Source organism: Apium graveolens, chromosome 8 (genome assembly GCF_009905375.1).
Source record: "Apium graveolens cultivar Ventura chromosome 8, ASM990537v1, whole genome shotgun sequence".
Classification (NCBI taxonomy): Eukaryota; Viridiplantae; Streptophyta; class Magnoliopsida; order Apiales; family Apiaceae; genus Apium; species Apium graveolens.
In genome coordinates, this window is record NC_133654.1 from 137,502,146 (window position 1) to 137,515,395 (window position 13,250).

Below are 13,250 nucleotides of genomic sequence, written 5' to 3' on the forward strand. Positions count from 1 at the left end.
AAGCGCCAGAGGTATATACATATACAATCTGTGATAAGAAAAATTCACAATTACTTAACATGTTCAATTATCCACATCATTACACATATATTTAACACACGCTTGTGAGATAATATCTTGATAATTATTGTATGTGTGTTTTAGAACACACTGAATTTTATAAGGATCGGTGACAGATGATTATATTATTAATATAGTTGTATTTTCCTTAATTATTATTTTATTTCCGACTTGCTCAAGAAAAATATGATATTTGTTTGTACAAATACAGTCATTTGATGATCTCAACATGGAGAGCTTTGATATATCATCGTTGCGATCGTTGCAAGCAAGACTTGATCTTTTGACAACACCTGAGGAGAAAGGTTTTGTTGGAATAGTGAGTGAACATGTGCATGTCATTTCTTTTAATCATCCATGTATTTTGTTATTCCCTAATAATATAACAAGAATTACAGAAGGGGGGTTTGAATGTAATTCTGACTTCTTTTTAAGATTTAAAAATTGTTCTAACTTAATACATATAACAGTGTTTGATTTGCAATAATGCGGAATAGAAAGATAATAGAAATCAAAGCACTAAGTTATAAAACACAAAACTTTAAAACTTTATGGTGGATTTGAAAGTATCAACCTATATATATATATCAGATTGAGAATTATGTGAAGTTTTGAATAGCTCACAACTGCTTTATAACTTGAACAAATAAACTACAGAGAAATTCTTAACAAATACAGCTTTATCTATCTCTCTGAAAATTGTGCTTGCTTAGTTAGTTGTTCTACTAGCTACTCTTGGTTTATATATCACCAAGTTACATGATAATAAGACAAGACAATAAAACAAAATATATTTAGTCTAAAATCATGCTGCTTCACTACTCTTTCCAGCATCTTTGACTGTCTTCACATTTGCATGAAAATGGTAATGCTTCTTTGTTCTCTAACACCTGCAATTAGACTGCCACATTCCATTTGCAAACACCCAACGCATGTGACTGTGTTGTCACTATCAACTGTTATTTGAATTAGATCATCTGTCAGGACATTGTTGAACATCCATTGGGAGCTTTTGTTGATCATTCGTCGGGAGTCTTTGTAAACCATCCGTCAGTAGCCTTTTCTGTCACTTGACTCCATTTCATTTATACAGAATTACAGGACATCTTATATTTACAATTATTCACCCTATTCTGTATATCGAACTAGTAGTCAACATGACTTCAGTAGCCTTTTCTGTCACTTGACTCCATTTCATTTATACAGAATTACAAGACATCTTATATTTACAATTAGTCACCCTATTCTATATATCGAACTAGTAGTCAACATGACTTAAATACTCCTACAGAATCTACTCAACTAACACATTGTTGTTTGCAGAAATGTGCTAAAAACTTATTGTTACATAAGCTTTCACTCTCGATGGATGTTCAATTATCCGTCGGGACTTTAAAGATCATCCGTTGGGATTATAATGAGACATCCGTCGAGAGCTACAATTTCACTAAGTTAAATCTACTAAGGTATTTTGTTTATCTTATCATCAAGTTCACAACATAATCCTAACAATCTCCCCCAATTTATGTCTACTAGAATTGTAGCCATAAAATAAGAGAAACTAGATGATGACAAAATACCCTAAATGTACAGATTGAGATATAGTAGATAAAACTGACAAGTGCTACAATATTTATTTGAAAATTGAACAAAGTAAAGTGTACAAAGAGTTCTCACAATCATTGTCAAGGTGCTCCTCTAGTCTGAGCAGATGATTTCTATTTCCTTGAAAATCTGGATTTCTTTCCAAGCTTTCTGTTATTTTCCTCTATTTGATTCTAGAGTTGTCTGTGGAATTAAAGTTCTTCAGCATCTTATAGATCCAGCTTTTCTTGTATTTCCAATAGAGTCTCATTGCTAGAGATACTCAATTGGTCATCCAGTCTGGAGAATCTTCTAACACCCTTGTCATCCATGAATCTCCTCAGCCAATAAGGCCTCAAATGCACTCTATTTCATGTAAAGGGAATTGATAGAGTCTTTGGGAGTGCATCTTTGGCTTTATTACTCCTTAGCTCTTCAATCTTCTTTAGAACTAATCTCCTTGCAGTCACATTAAATCCAAAGTTTTTTCTTGAAGGATGAGTAGATCTTTATTAGTACAGAGCAGCTTTCTTCAAGAGACCATGTGATTTCTCTCCCTGCCTTGTACTTGAACACCAATCTTTCAGGAAGATTTCTGCGGGCATCAATTGCTCTTACTTCTTCTAGTTCATCCATGTAGAGATTAATCTCTGAAAATTCTTTGATGTCACAGATGTATAGAAGATCTCCCTTGGTGACAGTTGGTTTATGTTGCCCAGTAAAGATATAATTGTTTAAGGGGGATTGGATATAATTGTATAAATGTTTCGAACAAGTAATAAAATATAACAACTTTTTATATTTCTGATAAAAACTGTTACAAAACTCTCTCAAGAAATATTGATGTTCTTGAGAGCTGCTAGGTCGTACAATGCTCAAGTTAATTCACTATGTGATGACCTAAACTGTATTTATATAATACACAGCTACAACTAAACAATCTAGGATATGCATCATCAAAAGCTGACTGAAACTGATGCATATCTTCAACTGAATAGATAAAAAACTATAACTCAGGCGTAAAAGATATTTATTCCACAATACAAGGAAAAGAACAAATCTTCTAAGCTGACTGTCTCTAGATACTGATGACATCCAAATGTTGATGATGTGTCAAATCCTGATGACACATCAAATACTGATGACACCCGAACAACCAGATCCTGAGCTTCTTCTGATCATTGAGAATCAGTATGTAACAATCTCCCCAAATTTATGCTTAATGTAATGAAGCACAAATTTCATTCTCAATGATGCCAAAACCAATTATAAAATGTACATGGAGTAAAGCTTACTTCAGTATCTTCAGATAACTGACAGTTGTTTCTAGAAAGTTTTTCAATCTTTCTTCCTCCTTGTCTTGTAGGACTTTAATAGATTTTTCTTCAACTCTCTCTTCTCTTCAGTGTCTTCTCCAAGATGATAGATGGTTGATCTTAATTTAGAAATTGAGCTTTTGTTTATCTCAAGATCACCAATCAACATTGATATGGATAGAAAATACATCATAAAGACACATTAAATGTCACATTAATTATACTTGGGCTTCTTGTCTGAAAAGTCCAGTATAGACCTGTCTGGTCCAAGTTTCATAGCAGACCTGTCTGGTCCAAAGCTTCGTAACCGGCCTATGACGGCCCAAACAACCAAGACCCACCAGCAGAGGTCATCCAAGTCCACGAACTTGAGTTGTTCACGGACTAGGCCCAATACGACTGGAAGAGCAGAGATGTGTGTGTTCTAAACGGACTCGAAGTCCTACATAGAAGGTTCTGGATCTCCTTCCCCAAGACGACTCCTAATCACCATCTAAGTTGGAGACTTGTCCACCAAGTCTCATAACAGAAGTCTAACCCTAGACTCACCTCTATATAAAGGGCTCTACCCCTCAATCTAGAACTACGTTTTTGGCTTGATTCTCTACAACACAGAGATACGTAGGCATCTTGCAAGGATCGATAGTCCCGAACACAAGAGCAACCATTAAAACTCGAAATTCACCAACCCTAGCATTAAATACTAAACTTGATGGACTTAAGAAGAGGGTTGAACGCTCGAGAAACACTTGGGTGGATGAGTTGCTGCCTATATTATGGGCATATCGAACCACCTGCAAAGTAACAACCGAAGCAACCCCATTCATGCTGGCTTACGGAGCCAAGGCAGTGGTGCCCCTTGAGATTACTCATGGATCCCCTAGGATCGAAGCTTACGAACCAGAGATAAACGAAGAAGGCATGAGGCTCGCTCTCGATCTCATTGACGAGGTCAGGGATGAAGTCAACGCCCGCAATGCAGAGCATCAACGAAGAGCCTCCCTCTATTACAATAGACGGGTTAAAGAAAGGTTCTTTCAACAGGAGGATTTGGTTCTGAGGAAGATTGAGGCATCAGGAGTAGGGGAGAGAGGAAAGCTAGCCCCCAACTGAGAAGGGCCTTTTAAGGTCATGAAGACACTGGGACGAGGATCCTACAAGTTAGAGACCCTGAATGGTGATGAAGTGCCTCGCACTTGGCATGCTTCGAACCTGAGGGTTTATTATGTTTAGGACATTCACAACATGTTCCTAGTACTTAGCATTAGTTTTACAAAGAAGGTCGATGAAACCATCTTATGTAAAGGTTGAACCCATTTCTTAGAGATATTATCTATTTATGCAAGTTTATTTCTATCGTCTTGTCTACCAATTTATTTAAGTACGAGCATCTAAAGAATGCAAGTCCCGAAGGACCAAATACCGAAAATAAAAGACAAGTATGAAATGAGATCAAACAAATTGCATAAATAAAGATCCAGAGGGATCATAAATCAAAGTCCCGAAGGACCGATAGGTTACAAATCGATAAAAGTTTAAATAGACAAGGTCTAAAAATCAAAAGCCATATATGGCACTCAAAGCCATGCAAGGCCACTTCCTTCACTCATCAGAGGAATCTCCCCCTCTCCGTCTGACCCTTCCTCAGAAGAAGAACTGCTGCTCGCTGGAATTGGCTCCCTCATCTTCCCTTGAAGGGCTGCCCTGGACTTGGGGCTACCCGAGGGGGCTTTGCCCTTAGAGCCGGAACCGGAACCCGAGTGGCTGGAGCTTGACTGGATCTCATACGAGGAGTCGAGGGCACCGATCTGGAAGGTTGCTCATATAAGTCCATAACGGGCATTTTCCAGGGGCAAGAAAGAAGGCTTGGATCAACCACGTCCGGCCATACGCCTTGAGCATCTTTAACTCCCCTATTCCAACCTATTGCCATGTTAATGGGGCACATCTCGTCATCGTGCTCATCCATCATTATAGTGAACCTAGTGGATCTATGATAAGCAGCCTCGAGGTCCTTCCATTCCTTCTTCCTCTTCTCTTCCGAGCTAGCATACTTCTTTTCCATGATGGCAAGCTTGCCCTCCACCTCGTGGGCCTTAAACTCCCACTCCCCTGAAGAGATAATCATCTACTTCATAGAGGCCTACAATGCATGGAAGTCGCCTCTCATTTTGATAGCTTGAGTAGAGGTTGCAGAAAAATAAGCATTGCACTGACAAAGAAAATATGAGTTTGGGAATAAAGGGTCGAGCCCCCAAGGAGTGATTCCTATAGTATTTTCCAAGTTCTAAGAAAAAGAGAACTTAAGAGAAAATTTGCATAAGTAGAAACACACCTGATAGAGGGCATGAGCCCCCAGCATCTCAGCCTCGAGGAGTTTCTCACCAAAGGAGACGGATAAGAGGTCGGGAGAAGTAATGCAATTTTTAGACCACTCAATAGCAAGGGCCGGGTTGCCGAAAATGGAGTCGTTGGAAGAAATACCCCAACCGGGCTCGAAAGGAGTTCTGGCACTCCCGTCAAAATCATTGGTCCTCTTAAGGCCATATCTTGATGCCTCGAGGAAGGTAGGGACCTTTGGGATATGGTTGGCCTTCTTGATGGCATCTCTAGCTATCCTTCCCGTAACAACACCGCTCGGCTTAGCTTTGGCGTCAAGAGCCTTAGCAACTGAAATAAGAAGGAAAGAAACAAATATAAGAATAAACTTGTACAAGGTAAGGGAAAACAAGGATAAATACCCTCTATAGAGAGGCAGCTAAGGCCAGCCTCGACAAGCTTGACTTCCATCACGAACTCCCAGGAAGGGGTTCTCCCGTCATCGTCAATAAGAAGATCTCGAGCATGAAGCTCAGCAGCAAAAAGGTTGAGAATAAAGTGGGAGCTATCGAATGGACTACTAAAATCGCGTCTGAAATATACACCCTAGTCTCCGTCCTTCCACTCAACAACCATGAACTTCTTGTTCCAGTTATAGTTCGAGTCATTTAGGGAACTGGTGTTCACCATTTGAGGAACGTGGGCTCGGTATTGAATCACAACCCAACGGGGCCTAGTCATAGGAGAAGTCTTCCACATGAAGATGTTACGGAACATTGTTACACTCAAAGGGATGCCTAAGTCGTGGCATCCCACTATAAATAGGATGATAAAAGACCACCCGTTAGGGTAGAGCTGGCACGGATGGATCTTCAGCTTGGCTAGAAGCCTCGGAGTGAAGGGGTGTAAGGGGAACCTTAGCCCGGAGTTAAGGGCCGCCTTGAACACAAACAACCTCTGGTGGCAAAGATTACATGCCCTCTCACTTGGCTTGGCTCTACGAACCCTCAAGCACTCGGGCCATAGGTAAGTCGACTTAATCTCCTCGACATCCTTTTCTCGAAGCACACTTCGGTGATGAAATGCATCAAAATGGACGGTACTAGGGTACTCGTCCGCTCTCTCGTCCAACATACTCTTCAAACTATTCGAACAACAATTAATTGAGAAGGGGGAGACAAGAGCTATACCTTGGAGTGAGCGTAGAGTAGCCCTCTTATGCATAGCTTCCTTTTCGGAGAAAGAGGACTTGACAGGGCCTTGTCCACCTGACATACTTGAGAACTTGAAGAGAGTTAGAGCTTGAGAGAATTTGATAATTTGAGAAGTTGAGAAATGAAGGTGTGAATGAAAATGAGCACTTCTCATCTTCTTTTATAGGAAAAAGGTCACCTGCTACATCAGGTCGTAAGTCAGTCTGGTTCACGCTAGCAGATACCTCGTTGAAAGAACACCGGAAATGGTGATGAAAAATGATCGAATGGCAATAAAAGACGATATAATAAACGAGAAAAGCAATGCAGGACACCGCTTATCGTATCAGTCTTCCGAAAAAAGCCTGGCTGAAACCAAATATAAGTTATTAGTCTTAACTAAAGGATGGATATGTTAGCCATCATGATTAACAAAATTAGTGGAGATTAAGACAATATTTGCATTTCAATTGAACTCACGAGTACGAGAAGGAAATGTTCTCCTCTGTATCAGAGCCATGACGACCACAATTTGTGCGCGGGGAAGCCTCGGCCGACCAGGCAACAATTGGAGGCCCTTTGGCTACTAGGAGCCTCTATATCAAAGCCATGACGGCCACAATTTATGCGCGGGGAAGCCCCGGCTGACCAGACAATAATTGGAGGCCCTTTGGCCTACCAGGAGCCTCTGTATCAGAGCCATGACGGCCACAATTTGTGTGTGAGAAAGCCCTGGCCGACCAGGCAACAATTGGAGGCCCTTTGGCCTACCAGGAGCCTCTGTATCAGAGCCATGACGACCACAATTTGTGCGCGGGGAAGCCCCGACCGACCAGGCAACAATTAGAGGCCCTTTGTCCTACCAGGAGCCTCTGTATCAGAGCCATAATGGCCACAATTTGTGCGCGGGAAAGCCCCGGCCGACCAGGAAACAATTTGAGGCTTTTTGGCCTACCAGGAACCTCTGTATCGGGATCGTGACGACCACAACTTACCTCTGTAGTGGCTTTGGCCTACCAGCCAACAAATTGAGGCCTTTCAGCCTATCAGAAACTCTTGTAGGAGAGTCATGAGACCTTCAAAAGATGTCCCAGAGGCTCTCTAAGGAGGTCCTTGGGAAATTTCTCTAAAATGATAATTCTCAGCAGAACCAAGTTTCGTGAAGACTAGAATGTCTACGAGAACGAGTTGGTTGGGGTGCATAACGTCCTACAAGAGAAGTTTGGATTAGTTCAAAGAAGTATAAAGCTCCCTACAAAGGGAAAGTTCAGTAGAACACAGAGCATTCAGCAAGAACGAGTACGGAACGTCCATCAGGACGAGTACAGAATGTTCGCTGAAACAGCCATAACAGAACCCTGAGGAACGCAAAGGCAACTTTGAAATTAATTCCATGGAAAATCAAGGACCACAAGAGCATGATAAGGTATGTAGAAACCTAGAACTCTTACTGAGAAGTTCAAAAAAAAAGGTGGGGGGCAGGAACCCCTGGGCAACCACCTCCAGGCCAACCAAGAACTGGCTGACCAGGAGGTGGCCGACCAGAAGCTTCTACCCAAAAGTGGCCGAGTAGCCCACAATTGGGGGCTTGAGGCCGAGCAGAGCCTCCTGCCCAAGGAGGTTCTGCTCGACCCCGAGCCCCCCTTTCGAAAAGTTTTGATTTTTTTTGAAAAAAATAGAATAAAATCCAAAAAAAAATTTAAATTTTTAAATTTTCAAGATTTTGAGATTAGTCCCGATTAGGGACGATTAGTGAAATTAAGCCCAGATTAGGGTCGATTAGTGTATATTAAGCATAATTAACCTAAATTAGGGATGATTAGTGACTTGATATCATAACGTTTTTTTACTTGATGATCATTATTCTCAGTCGTGTCATTGTGACTTGCTGAGCTAGTTAGCTCATTTGTGCGATATTGTTTATGTTCTTTTCCAGTTAAGAAGGAACCAGTTGGTAGCGAGGATCCCCAATCCAGTGCGAGAGCTAGGGGTCTAGGTTGATCGAGTTAAGCTAGCGGACAACTTTTGAGATAGTTTGAGCTTGTAAAAGTTTATAATAATGTTTAATATTCAGTTCTGAGTTTGAATAGTTGAGATTGGACGTTGTAATATAAAGTGTGTGTGTGGCTTGTGTACATACTTTAACCTGTTGTGGTCCGTGGTAGTTGGTAAGTAGGGTCACAACATATTATTATTATCTTTATTATTATCCTAACCAGGTTATAAATATGGTGTGTGTGTGTGTGGACCCCAAACTTTTGACCCGGGTTTGGAGGGTGCCACAACTGGTGCATAGGTTTCATCATAATCTATATACCCTCTTCTTGAGAGTAACTTTTAGCTACCAATCTGGCTTTATTTCTCGTTACAATGCCATCTTCATCTAGCTTGTTCCTGAATACCCATTTAGTGCCTATCACTGACTTGTTCTTTGGTCGGGGTACCAGCTTCCATACCTTCTGCCTCTCAAACCGATTGTGTTCTTCTTGCATAACAATAACCCAATTTGGATCTTCTAGTGCCTCATCCACTTTCTTAGGTTCTATTTCTGAAAGAAACCCTAAAAAGTGGCATTCATTTTGAGTGGCATATCTAGTTCTTACTCCTGTGTCAGGATCACCAATGATCTATTTAAATGGATGGTCTCTGTTCTAAACTCTTTGACGAGGCAGATGAGATCTTGATATTTCCCCTTGTTCAGCCTGATGTTGAGTGTGAACTGTAGATCCTCTTCCTACTTCCCCTGAGTTGCTGTCACCATGACCGGATGATTTTGATCTGTTTGTAGTGGTTCTTGATGGGGTTTCCTTAATGATTATCATGATCATTGTTTCCACCATTATCACCACTTGATCCTGAATCAACATTGCCCTGAACTACAGGCACAGTTCTAGCAACCTCAGTAGACTTGGCAAAGTTCCGTATCGTGTACAAATGTTCCGCGTACTTTCGTGTTTTCATGTACCAAATGTTAAACCCGAACCCGACCCGGATTTGGATTCGTGTACCAAATTGGTGACACTAACCCGACACTAATATATTCGTGTTTGCCCGCTTTAGTACACTAAAGTACACGAATTTTATAAGAAAAAAATTAAATATTAAAAAATGCAATAGATAATTAAATTATCTTTAATAGTGAACAACAAAGTTCTGAATACAAAAGTATGAAACAAGTGAAAATATTTTTGCGTATAACAAATTGCAAATTGTTCGACATTCAAAAGAAATTAAAATAATAAAGTCAACTACTTGATCGAAATTAAGTAATATGTATGGATCTAAATTAGAAAGAGAAGAGTTTGGAAGCGGGATATATGTTTGTACAAGATGAGCGGCCTGTTAAATTGGGGGAAATGAAAAGTAAAGGGGCAAAAGCTAAAACCCTAAATGCTCAAGGCTGCTCAACTAGTCAAATGACCAATAAAGTGTATTTTAGACTTTTAGTATTTACAAATTACACTTATATATATATTATTTAGAATACGTAAAATTCATATTTTGTATGTAATATATATTATATTTTTTTTAAATTTTAATTATTTATTTATTCCGTGTACTTTCGTTCCGTGTTGTGTACCTATATCGGAAACCCAGACCCGACACTAATTATATCCGTGTTTTTTCGTGTTCGTGTACTTTCGTGTACCAAATTTTCGAACCCAAACACTAATTATTTGTGTCTTTCCTTACGTGTTCACGTGTCGTATACCAGTATTGCCAGGTCTAAACCTCAGGTTCTATTATATCCAAAGGATCATCTGATAGATTCTCAAATTCCAGAGATTCAGAATCCTTTTCTCTCTGCAGGCTTGCCAACTTGGTGTCGTCGAATGTTATATTAAGGCTTTCAATCACCTTTTGATCATAAATCATATAAACCCTGTAAGCTATAGATTCCAGAGAGTAGCCAAGAAATATGTCTTCTTCTGCTTATAAGAAATACTTTCCTAGATGTTCATTTCCTTCCTTTAGCACAAAGCATTTAGCACCAAACACATGAAAGTATTTCAGTGTTGGTTTCTTGTCAGCCATAATCTTATAATGAGTCTTGTCATGATCTTTGTTAATCACGGTACGATTTTGAGTGTAATATGTCGTGTTGACAGCTTCAGCCCAGAAGTAGGTAGGAAGTCTTGATTCACTTAGCATAGTCCTTGCTGCTTCAACCAAGGTACGATTCTTCCTTTCTACTATCCCGTTTTGTTGTGGAGTCCTTGGAGCTGAGTACTGTCTCGAAATACCTTTCTCCGTATAAAATTCATTTAGAAATGCATTCTTGAATTTTGTCCCATTATCTGATCTGATCTTTCTAACAGGTAATTTCGCTTCCATCTCAATCTTCTTTATATGATCCACTATCAGCTGAGGTGCGCCATCCTTGGATTATAAAAATAACACCCATGTGTATTTGGAGAAATCATCGACCATCACTAAAGCATATCTTTTCCTTGATAGTGACAATACGTTCACTGGACCAAATAAGTCCATGTGAATCAACTGAAGAGGTTCAGTTATACTTATCATCTCCTTACTTCTATGTGATGCTTTCTTTGATTTCCCTTTTTCACGTGCTTCACAGAGTCCTTCTTGACAAAATTCCACCTGTGGTAGTCCTCTCATTAGTTCTTTCTTGATCAGAGAGTTCATTGTCTTGAAGTTCAAGTGCGAGAGCTTCTTGTGCCATAGCCAACTTAGTTCTGATGATGCTTTGCTGTAGAAATATCTGCTTACTCCATCACAGGTAGACTTCAAGTCAGCTACGTACAGATTACCTTTCCTTACTCCCATGTAAAGCAAGCTTCTCATCTTTCCTGTGAGAGATCAAACATCTTTCTATTCTGAAATCAACATTATATTCCCTGTCACAAAATTGGCTTATGCTCAGAAGATTATGCTTTAATCCTTCCACAAGAGAGATGTTTTCAATGATGACATTGCCAATTTTCAAATTGCCAGATCCCTTAGTAAATCCTTTGCTGTCATCTCCAAAGGTAACTATAGGGCCATCTTTCTCAACCACACCTGTGAGCAGGGACTTTTCTCCTGTTATGTGCCTAGAACACCCACTGTCCAGAATCCACATGATCTTTTCTTTTCTTACCTTACCCTGTAAACACAGATTGATTAAGAAGACTTTGGTACCCAAGCTTTCTTGGGTCCTGAAGGTTTATGAGTAGAAACAGAATCAATAATTGAAACCTTAACAGGCTTAGCTTTCACTTTGACTGGCTCCTTCTCAGTGTTAGTCTCAACAGAGTTGTCAGACTTAGAAATAGGAGTAACAGTCTTGTCTTGTGTGTGCTTATTACTCATGCTTGTCCTAGTGTTGATGCAAGTGCTAGCAGTTGCATGAAAAGAATTAAAATAATCAGACATGGCAACAAATGCACATGGCATACATCCAACTATACCACAAGGTTCATGAAAACTAGGCATGTTAGGCATGGCAGGCATACTGAAAGTTGTAATAGATTCTACTTTACCTTTAGTGCATGCATGTGTAAGATGTGCAACAGAATTTCAATTATTACAAAGCTTCCTAGATGCAGATGAGGAAGATGCAAAATCAGATTCCTTATGAACACCTACCTTGCCATTCATGTTCTTCTTAGTCTTAACCTTAACACTCTCACCAGTCTTAGGGTTGACTATTGGTTCTGGTTTCTTAGGTGTTTCAGGTTCCTTTCTATCCACCTTAGTGCCTAGGTCAGCTATGGATTTGGTTTTCATAGCTGGAGCCTTAGGAGTCTTAGGGGATTCCTATTCCTTCTCTCTATCCTCAACAATCAATTCCTCATTGATTAGCAAACTTACTTCATCCAAAGGTTCTGAAACAGACTCAGTGAATAGCGGAGATACATCATCCTTAATAACATATGGAACCTTTTCTGAGACAAACATGTTTATCTCTGATGTACCACTATGTTTCTTACGGTTCAGCTTAGAATAGTCAAGTCCTATTGAAGTCTTAGATTTAAATCTGCGACTATCTATTATCTCCTTCTGAGTCAGAGCTGCATTCTTAAACGCCTGTAACTTCTTTTTTAAGTCAACAATTTAGGTTCTAATAATGGCCTCTATGTCTGCATTGCACTTAACCTTATTCTCTATGTAATACCTCATTCTTCAATTCTGTTACATTAGGAATCCAAACTCTGGATGAAAATCTATATAAACCTTGATGTATTACATTCAGACCAAGAAGGTCAACACATCGATCAGGCCAGATGGACTGGATCAGGCCTGATGGAACAAAGAAGGTCCAAAAAGCCCTGAATATTTACTATTTTCATAGTTGATAAATATGGGAAAAATCAGCTATTAAGACAAGTTCTAATGAGGATATAAGTCCTTGTAGATAAGTTTCCAAGGGACCTAATTGGATAAGGAATCAACTTCTTACCTTCTAGGACTCCAAAGTCCATTCTAATTCTGAGGCTTACCCACCAAGTCTCCTAGACCTATTCTAATTCAAGGAGTTCCACACCTATATAAGGGGTCTCACCCCTCCTATCAGAACTACGTTTTTTATCTTGATTCTCTAATTCACAGAGATACATAGGCATCTCGTAAAGGCAGAGTTAAGCTACGAAACACGAGAGCAGCCATTGAAGGCCTTGAGCTCCCGAACCTTGGCAATAAATATAGCAATTAATATATACTAGTTCTTTATCCATAACAGTTATCTACTCCGAGTCTATGACAGATTTGAACCCATACACCCCTTAAGAAGGGAGAATTCTTGAGCAATAAAATACTCCTAAAGATGGTAGTG